This window comes from Amblyomma americanum, chromosome 11, assembly GCF_052857255.1.
Source record: "Amblyomma americanum isolate KBUSLIRL-KWMA chromosome 11, ASM5285725v1, whole genome shotgun sequence".
Lineage (NCBI taxonomy): Eukaryota > Metazoa > Arthropoda > Arachnida > Ixodida > Ixodidae > Amblyomma > Amblyomma americanum.
In genome coordinates, this window is record NC_135507.1 from 50,753,180 (window position 1) to 50,764,337 (window position 11,158).

The following is an 11,158-nucleotide window of genomic DNA, read 5'->3' on the forward strand; positions in this document are numbered from 1 at the left end:
CACCGGTACTGTGCACACCACGAACTGCACTTGCTGCGCTATTGCCCTTAAATCGTCAACTCCTCAGCTAATATTTCCACCACTTTCCACAGATAAAGTATACGGCAGGTCTGACGAGGACTTTATTTTTGCTAGTGACGCATCATTTTACATCTAGAGCATTTCACAAGTGCTTCGCTACTGCCGTATCCAGCGTATCTTAACTTACTAGGTACACAAATAACCAGAGAGTTAGCAGCTTTGGCAAATGTGACGCCTGATTTCATGTGCTGTTATTAAAGTTGGAAGTTCAGCCTTTGTCCGGTCGTCTACGTCCTTTCTTAGCTTACGTGAATTAAGGACACACTCATTTCACTTCGCGCGACAGCTAAAGAAAATGACTGGTAACGAGTGTCATCCGTCGTTAATGAGAATAAATTTCTCTTGTATCAATGGAATGAAATTAGTTTTTGAGGAAAGAAAATGGCTCTGTCTCACATATCGGTCGACATCCGAAAAGCGCTCTAGGGGAAAGGAGGAAGGTTGGAGTGAAAGAAGAAAGGAACAAAGGGGTGTCATAGTGGAGGGCTCCGGAATAATTTCGACCCCCTGGTGATCTTTAACGTGCACTGACATCGCACCAGAGGTGGGCATTTGACCTAAAAAATCTGGACCTCACCCCAACCTCAAAAAGAATTGTACCCGCCGCGGTGGCTCAGTGGTTAGGGCGCTCGACTACTGAGCCGGAGTTCCCGGGTTCGAACCCGACCACGGCGGCTGCGTTTTTATGGAGGAAAAACGCTAAGGCGCCCGTCTGCTGTGCGATGTCAGTGCACGTTAAAGATCCCCAGGTGGTCGAAATTATTCCGGAGCCCTCCACTACGGCACCTATTTCTTCCTTTCTTCTTTCACTCCCTTCCTTATCCCTCCCCATATGGCGCGGTTCAGGTTTCCAACGATGTGAGACAGATACTGCGCCATTTCCTTTCCCCAAAAACCAATTAATTAAAACCTCACTCAGCCTCATCAGTTGAAGTTGAGGTCTTCTTAGACGCCCTCACCTCACTTTTCCCGAGGCCACTGCTGACCTCACTCAACCTCACCTCAACCTCAAATTGTGAGGTTGAGGTCGGCTGCTCGACATCAGAAAACAAACGAAAAGCAAACCAAAAAGCGATTAAGAAGTTTTTCAGTTAAAAACAATTCTGAGAATCATGTGAGACAGGAAAGCCAAATGGTGATAGAGATAAAGAGGACTAGGGAAAGGCAGGAATGTTAACCAGAAAGGAGTTCCGGTTGGCTACCCTGCACTCGGGGAGAGGAATTAGGGGACTAAAAGGAGGAAGAGAGAAGGGAAAAAGGCATAACACACTCACACGCACAACGCTGTCACAATTTGTCACTCAATTCAGTCGCTCTCAAGTAGGCAAAGAGTGCCTTGTATGCTTAGAGAGCAGTCGACTGCTGTGGCCACGGACCGAGGATCTTTTGCTCTGTTAATGGGCGAGGATCGAGGTGGTCCAGGGCACAACACAGTGTATGTCTTGCACTCGAAAATGCAGGGCACTCACAGAGAAGATGAGCGATGGTCTCGTCACAACCACAGCTTTCACAGGCAGGGCTGTCGGCCTTCCCCATCCGGAAAGCATAGTGGTCGGTAAATGCAACACCGATCTATAAACGGCATAACAATATTGCTTCGCGACGTGCTAAGTTACGTGGAAGACGAAGGCGCAGTCCAAGGTGCAGTGCCTTGAGGCGGACGTTGCAAAACTTTCTCGTGTTCCACGCTGAAAGTGTGAGCTCCAGCGCCAAAGGGCGAAGCCCACACGCAGCGTCAGGTCTTGATATTGGGATCCTCACTGGAAGTCTGTCGTTGTGAGCAGAGCGCGCAGCCGCATCGGCCTGGTGATTACCGTTATAACCACAGTGTCCTGACAGCCACTGAAAATTGATGTCATGACCTTTGGATACGGTGCCGTGATACAGTAGACGGATCTCAGCAACAAGTTGTTCCTGAAACCTGCGACGTAACGCAGCTTGCAGGGCTTGAAGGGCTGCTCTAGAGTCGGTGAAAACCGTCCATTCATGTGGAGGTTCTTGACTGATGAACTCTACCGCAGCCCGTAAGGCTGCGAGTTCCGCACCAGCTGAAGATGTTGGATTGGTCGTCTTCACTTTCATGAAGACGGATCTGGCCGGTATCACCACCGCCCCCTCAGAACTGGTCGAGTGAACGGATCCATGTGTGTAAACATGTATGCGTTGACTGTGGTATGAATGCAGGTGATTCAATGTCAGTTGTTTGAGAGCGGGCAGTGATACACCAGCTTTCTTCATAATTCCAGGAATATAGAGGTGAACCCGAGGTTCTTGAAGACTCCATAAGGGTGATTACGGTCTTGACGCAGGGGTGAACTCCGATGGAAGATATGTGCGATGGGCTTCAATGACTTTGGCGAATGCAGTACGCGGCCTAATTATTGGAAGTGTTGGGAGGTGATAACAGGGAACCCGTGTGAGGTGCCGAATATGTGTTCTCATGGTGTCAACAGCAATGTATGTAGTAACAGGATGTTCCCGGACAACAAGAACAGTTGCTGCTGTTGATGCACATTTAGGCAGTCCAAGGCAGGTACGGAGAGCTTGCGCTTGCACACTTTGAAGAGTCTTGATATTTGTATTTCTAATGGCAATGAAAATCGGAAGACTGTGCCGCATGTAGCCCAGAAATAGGGAACGGTAGCGAGCGCACTGATGCGCCCCAGGACTTTCCCCTGAGGAAGTAGAGGAGGTGGATAATCGCAATTAAGTCTCTTTCTCATGTCGTAGATATGAGGACACCACGAGAGGTTCCTGTCGATGACAACACCAAGGAAGCGGTGGCTTCTCTCATAGTGAATGGCTTCACCATTAATGCGAATGGTGTAGCGTGACATTATTTTGCGTTTGAACGCCGCAAGTGAACACTTTTCGGTCGAAATGTTCAGGCCGTGTAAGCGAAGATAGGATGTCAATATCGATGCCGCCTTTTGAAGTCTTGCACGAACTTGAGGACCGGTCACCTCTGATGCCCAAATACAGATATTATCTTTGCGCAAAGCGCCACTGCCCGCTTGGCCGTCTTCTGGTAGAAAATAATGCATTCACTGGCACGTCATAAGCACGCAGGCTATTTGAGCACGAAGGGATAGGAAGATGAAGCGCAAAACCTAGCTCGTTCGTATCCCTGATTATACTCCTATATTCTTCGCAGAGTTTTTGGCCATTGGTTTGGCTCTTCTCAAAATTCCCAGACATGTCGCACGGGTTCTTATTCTCACAGACTGCCTTTCAGTTATTGTCTCTCTCCAAAATTCGGAAAAATCTTTCTTGACTCGTTCACTTAGGTTTTTTTGTTCCGAGCACAGTGCGCGAGATCCGATTGGTCTGGGTACCTGGGCATTCAGGCGTCTATTTTAACGAGGTGGTGATTTATTGGCAAGGTCAGCTCTCAGCGCACCTGTAATATATCCCGTCCCTCACCTCATTCTGTTAGCAGCTTCACGTTTCCAGCGGTTCCAACATATTTCAGCCACTTTGAGTGATCCGTTGCTGAATACCGTGGACTTTCAACACCTAAAGTACCCATGGAATATCCGGTGGTGTAAGTCAAGGCTTTGTGAAGTGTCCATGACGCTCCTGCGATGTAGAATCCCTCACTTAAACTTGTACTTATGCAGGTGCGGGTTCGCTGCGACAAACCTTTGTGTATCATGTGGGCAAGTTGAATCAATCGATCATTTTCTCCTCTCTTGCCGGCGGTTCGCGGTTCAGAGAAAGCAATATCTGGAGGTTCCTCTTTCGAGACTAGGACTGCCTCTGTCTCTTACAGTTCTTCTATCGTTCGGTGCGAGTGCCAAGGGATTCCCGTTAAGCAGTGTATGCGGCTACCTTCACGATTACATAAGTGCAACTAATCGATTATCTTGTTAGCTATACACAAAATTCTTTCGCATGTCCAAAAAAGGCTAGATTGATTCTATTCCGGATGACTCATACCTCTTGAATTCATTTTATTTTTCCCAATTTTTTTTATCTTGATTCAGTCTTCTGACGTTTCCTTCCCCGCGCAAATGCTTCATTGGCATTCTACCCTATACCTTGGCCAATCCCCCCCACGTGGGTATGTGCCATATTACTTGAGGAGAAGAAGAAGAAGAAGAAGCTCGAGGAAGATACAGAAGAAGTTGTTTTCTCGATAGGGTGACCGCACTGTCTGCTCTCGTGCTAAATTTCTTCCGGAGCCGTTCGCTACTCAAGCATTAACGGCCACTCGACGCGAGGCCTGGAGGAGGAACCCCTGGTGCCATGACGAAGAGGGAGAGGGGTGGCTGGGAGGAAGATCCCGGCGCCAGCACAAGTCGCCTAGTCCTAACGCCGGAGCGTTCTCCCAAGCCGCGGGTCTACGACCGTAAGAGAGAACGGGAACAGTCTCGGTCGGGCAGCGAGGCAGGAAGCGCCGACCGCTCGCGACACGAGAACGACGAGACCACTTCCCGGCGCCGCGCGGATCGATCGAACAACTGGAGGAAGACCTCAGATGAAGGCGCGGATGAAGAACAGGGTGATCGACAGAGCCCGGCTAAGCCAGGATCGAAAAAGACCGACAAGACCCCTCTGAGCCCCAAAATGAAACGGCAGCTTGAAAACGGAGGCGGCAGCCAGAAGAGCATTAACTCATACCACGACGCGCGGGGTGCTGCTTCACCGGCTGACGACGGAAAACCAGAACCCCGACAAGAAGACAAGAAAGCTTCTGCGTCAGGCAGCCCAGCGAAATCCACCGCCAAAGTCACGGACGGTGCCAAAAAAGAGCCGGCCCTCAAGAAGGGTCGTTCACTCGGCAAATCTAAATCTACTGGACTTGACTCGAGAAAGAAAGGCAGCGCTTCAGAATCGCCGCCGAAGAAATCGAAGAGGTCGTCCCCTGCTACACCCAACGTCGAGAGGGGCGAAGACGAAGCGGGCGAGAACCAACAGCCGCAGCTCATTGGTGGATGGCTGAACCTTCTGGTATGTTCCCAGCACTCATTCTTATCTGCATTTAATACCGTCTACTTGTTGGACTAAAACGCCTGCCTCCATTGCTGCTTCTGTCGTCAGCTGTGCCAGGCGTCAGCTTTACCGTCGGGCGAGGGGAGAATATCAGCATAGTAATTCAAGCTTTTTATGCACACAACTGGTCGCTTACTCGGTGCGGCAGAAAATATCAAGCCCATGGCGGTCCTGGGTATTGATCTCCCGCCTCATTTGCAACTTTCTCATAAACATTACAGTACTCCTACAATTAGACACACTGCTACGTATAACTACGGCTTATTGATTTTTACATATTTATCATCACTGACAACCATTACATTTTCCAATCGCTTGGTTGCTCCATGAACTATTGGGCTGACTAAGAAACTTTTTCTCAGTTCACATTCCCACTGATTAAGGCCAGATTTCCAAAAACGCTGCGCTACCTCCAAGACATAAGCACTGCCATCTTGGAGAATGATTTCATTTTATCGTCATTTTCGCGAGTGGGGTTTGCGTGTGTACTTGTCGCGGAGTGGAAAGATCCTTAAAATACAGCGCAGCTGCAATCCTCGCAAAGTCCGCAATGAAACTTTTCACCCATAATGCATTTGCAGCGCGGTGCGCCCAGCGCTCTCCCTAAACAGCACGCAAGCGGAGAAAGCGGAGATGCGTGCAGCCATACTGGCTCCAAGGTGAGTGGGCAGAAGACTACGTCCTCCAGTAGCCCTACCAAGAGCGACCTCACGGCGAGAGAGAAACAACTTCAATGAAACACCCGTCAATGAACGCCAGGAGAGAAGTCCATCTCCCCCGTCGCCCCTAGTCGTCGGCCGGAATTCCTTGGGACACAGCAGCAGCAAGGGCTTGACTGATGATGTCCTGCTTGACGTTAAGGTATCGACCGCAGAGGAAAGCCTCCCAGGATTGTAGAGTCCGCGAGCTATCGTACATAGTCGGACATATCCACACCATGTGGACCAAAGCTGCTTCCTCGTCGCAAAATTTGCCCTCTGATCTGAAGACTTCAGCGTGCCACATGCTGCAGAGTGGGTGAGAAAAAAATGGCGGTGGTTCAGCTCTGGTTAAACCTGGAGTGACGCGATAGCTACAGCTGGCCGAATGGAACTTGCTCAGTTGAACTGCAAAGTCAGCCTTCCGTCGCTCCGTTTCGCGGGGTGTTCCTTCTTCATCTTCGTCCCACTTGACACGGCGCATGCGCAAAGCTGTGGCAGCTCAGTTTCGCCGGTGCGCCGCCCGGCCGGCAGCAGCAGCTGCCCCGGAAAACGTGGCTGGTCACGTGACCAACCAGGTGACAAACCATGTGATCAGCCACGGCGCCGCGCTGCCAGCAGCTGTTCCGCACCACGTGACCAACCATGTGACAGCATGGCGGCGCAGCCACGGGGTGGCGGCACCGCCACGCTGAAGGCTCAAAATGCTACCGTAATGTAGCTATCACTACAAAAAATTGTGCAGCCCGTCTACCACGCGAGATCAGGTATCACTGTTGAATACAATAAGACTTTTTGGCGGACTAGTTGTCAGCACCTGTCGATCCCACTGCACAAGGAGGAACTTGCTTACCTGGATGACCACTTTCATCCATGTTGACTCTTCGACCTTTCATTCCCTCCCATCACCCTTACTGTACAACATGATGTACCATTGCTTCTTGTTTCTCTCTCTCTTTTTTGCTATGAATTTCAGTTTTCTATCCACTCACAGTTTAGAACTTCGTTTTTATACGTCATCTGACACGTTAAAGTTGCCCTTCATGCTCTTTATCAGCTGATAGTAGCCCGACTGGCGCACTTTTGTTTGTTTTCTGTGACCTTAAACCATTCTTGTCTGACAATAAACCTCAGCTGTTAGTTCAGTGCCTGTGCTGTCGTGTCCCGTAGTTGTCTTTTGCGCTTTTTCTTCACTTGAACAACTATCGACTTGATCGACTGATCTAGCTTTTTTATTAACCTGTACTCATGCACCGCCGAGCTGCAACCCTCCTCCCTTTCCACTCACTCCTTGAAGCCAAAAGTGACGCAGGCGCTTTCTCCTACGTTGAAATCAACTGGCAGGTCTGCGACTCGCAGGCAGAGAGAAAGCGGCAGACGGCTCAAGAGGCGCGTGGCCAGCAGAACAGCGGCTCCCAGTCCTCCTACGAGCATCCCTACGACACACCGCTCAGCGTGCATACGAGGGACCTGGAGAGCGAGACGGTAAGGGTTAATTACCGCCCTTGATCGGCAGTTCTATCAGGGACTCTCAAGAGCCTTTTGGAGTGGAATGGCACTCGATGACACTTTCGCCCTTCGAACTTTGTCAAATCTTCTTGAAAACCATCTCTGCGCTACGGACATCCAGGAGTTTGAGGAGTTGGTGCGCAATGTAGTTCCTGAACGCCCTTTTGAAAGTCAACTCCTGCTGAGGCAATGCGTGAGGAAGCTTGGAAAAAACACGGCAAATAAATACAGCGTTGTTACCATCCGGTTCTGTGGAACCGTCGTGGTATCATATGTCGGTCATTAGACATATAGGGCTGTTCCCTGGCTGTCAGCGATGTTAAAGCACAAACGGTCGGCAGTCCTCCCGGACAAAATGTACCTGCAATGGTGATGCCACCTGGCCCTCCTCTCCTCATACTCATCGTAGAACCACTCCTTGCAATTCCTTCGCATGCAGTGATCGCCGAAGCCGTGATACCTGTAGGGATGAAATGGTGCAGTCTAAAGCTTTGGAGCAACTTGGTTCCATTATTGCAACGAATATCAAGCACCCAGACAGACCGCTATCGTTGGATTTATTTCCTCAGTGAGTGTGCCATAGTCGCATGGCAGACTCTGGAATGAGTGTGACGTCTATCGGAGAGTTGCTTTCTAATTCGTTGGCTAGACCGTCACGTGATCCGTGTCATTGGCGCGGTCTTCGTTATCATGCCGGAGAGATAATTTTACGGCGGTACCTGCGGCCGTAAGAGAAACGTGCACCAACATCGGACAGTACACGGGCCTCTAGAATTTTGATGGATCGAAATTCTAGAGGCTCGTGTGCTGTGCGATGTCAGTGCCCGGTAAAGAACCCCAAGTGGCCTAAATTTTCGGAGACCTTCACCACGGCGTCCCTCATAGCCTGAGTCGCTTTGGGACGTTAAACCCCTATAAACCATAAACCATCATAGCAGAAATTAGGAAAGTGGCAGTCTAAGAGCACAAAACCACTTTGCCGTCTTTAATCGGTTTAGAAGGGCTTGACTCAAAGACCAGGCATGACTTTGCTAGGCGATGCAGCCAGCAAAGATGGTCAGACGTAGCCAACAGTGACACATCAACAAAACGCAGCTTATTGTCTACAGGGACGTCTGTTGTGAGTTTTAAACCACGGGAGCACTCCCTCGAAATTTTGGACAGCCGAAAACTTATATGAGCGGTTAGAACCTACCACCAATATCAGATAATCGTCAGTGCATGTGAACGCCCTTAGAAACAATCCTCCTGATCACCATGCCACCTTCCTATCGATATCACTCAAGTTATTGCTGAGCACGCGTGCAACCCTCGACCGAATGTACACACGTTTCTGTACCAAGAAAGGACCACTACACCCGATTATCGTGTACTTCAGGAAAAAAAGACAAGACTGGGCAAAATGTTTAACCGGAAACAAAACATCTGCTCATTAAGCCTATCGGATTAATACCATATTTGGTGCACACGTTTGCCCCCCACCATGATGTTCATCATGTGGCAACCAGGAAAACGTATCCTCAACATCAATGCTAACAAAACTGCACCTTCCTGGATTTCCACTCATTATCGCATCAACAAATCCTTCGATTCGGGCACAAGAAAAGCTTTCTGTCACTTTCAGGGTAGCCAACTGAGAGTCGAGATACCCAGGAACAGCCATTTGGCTTTATGAGCAGATGTTGTGCGTCTGTTGTACCGTTTTCAGAAACCTCCCTTGTTACCCAAAGTCCATGATCTTCGTGTGTAACATAAAGATGGAGTGTGTATTGGGTCGAGGGTTTCTATCTTTGCTTAGCAATATCTTGAGTGGTATCGATAGGAAGGCTCCGAGATGCTGTGGAGGACTATTGCTGAGGGCGTTCAGGTACGTCCACGATTATCTGATCTTGGTGGAATGTTCTAACCCTTCGAATAATATTGCGGCTGTCCTCAAGAGTTTAAGTGGTGCGCTCGTGGTTTAAAATTAACAACAGAGATTCATATTGACAATGAACTGCGTTTCCTCGCCATGTCTCGGAGGGCAATGTCACACTATCTTTTCTGGCTGTTCCACCATTGAACTGCTAATTCCGTTTCAAGGCCACGAGTCAAGCCATCCTAAACCGATTAAAAGAGCGTAGCGGTTTAGTGAGTTAAGGCTATGACTTCTACTGCCTGTCACCACCTCACTGCAGAATGTTAAGCGTATAGGAGGTCGCCAACGTTAAAAAAAACAGTATAGTCTCTCTGAACGCATCATTTCCAGCGCAAGTTAGAAAGGCCACTGGTAGGCAAGATCGGTGGCCAACAGGCGGATTCGGGATGGTAGTCAGTATCGTAGGCAGGCTTTCATGCACTGTGTTCACAGGCTTTCCCGTGGTTTGAAGAGCTTGGCCAAGAAACACAACGTTGGGGTTATCTTTTTGGGCTACATTGAAGCTCGCTGCATTTTGCTCCGAGCTCGGCAGAACTTGAGTGGCCAGTGGGTACACGAAAGGGAGGGCAGCACAACAAAGCACGTGTCACCTTTAATCAGGTATAGAAAGGGCGTTGTTAAGAGCCGATATCTTGCGGCAGTTTATACGACGGGCTGCTAGGCTGGTTTGTGAACGTGCGGCTTTTTGAGCGTGCAAATTTACACGACAGTGCTTCTCTTGACCGCCTTTTAGTTCACTGCCGAAAATGTGCACGGCACACTTCTTGAGCACTACTATTCTATTTCTTCATCAGGAACAGGTAACCACTGAGACAGTGGAAGCCTTTTTGTTACAAAAAAATGCTAACTGATACGTCAGCCTTCAGCGACCCTGTCAGATAAAGAATTTTGTAACCTCCGTAATTCCGTGATTTTTATGCCAGGCGTTTAAATTTGTCGCCACGCGACAGCTATATCGATTGTCAACGTTGGTTTTTCTGCATGTATTCTTCCGCATTTTTTATACCTTGAGCTCGGCGCATGATAGCCTTAGTTGCTTATGCGCCATTAAACCCAACACTCCTCCACATTTTCATCAAATAATGAGCTGTTTGTCAGCGCGCGTGGTGGCTTCCATCTCTTTGCGTGTCCCGCGTAGTTTGCTCTGTGAAACGCTAAGAAAGCGCGCGATAAGTGACAAAGAGGTGCAGGAATGAAGCCAGAGCTCGCACCAGACAGGGTTCGTGCTAGGCTACTCATATAAGCAGAACGAGCAGATTGTCAAGCGCCAACGACAAATGTCAATCAAAGAACGCAAGCGCTTGCGCTGCATGCTGCGTAGTGCGATCAATACAATGTGAAAAGTGCGATTCAGGTAATCTTCTAGGCCTGTTTGCGTGGAATCAATTTTTTTGCGGCTTATCGGCGTCGAAACCCTACAACTCACAGTTCAATCCGGCAATAATATAAGTTATATATTCTCCTTCCTAGGTGTTTTCTATATTTGTATCCTGCCATTTTATTACTTAGCGCTTCTCGTAAATTTCCGCTATGTATCATAATTCAAAAAGCAGCAAAGATTATGTACTATAAGCCAATGTCACGGCTTCGTCGCCTGCTGGAGGCCATGTGTCCACAGCGTCTCCTACCGCAGTCATGTGAGCGCGACGCTTCATCACTCCAATCCGGCGTGCGATGTTTATTTATACTAACCTTGTTCAAGTTCAAGTTTATTGCTATTGCATGTAGAAGAAACGGGCTTACATATTATATACAGCATCAGGAGGTCCCAGAGTGAGAAACTGCCAGGGGGACCTCCTATCATTATTTCGTGCATAAGAGTATTAGAGCAGCAAGTAGAGGGCGAACAAACAAACAAAACCATAGAAAGAAAAAGAAAAAAATGCGTCAAGTAATACAATTCATAGGGAACAAGTGCAAATAAATAGAATACAATTAGATATATTATAAAAACAGC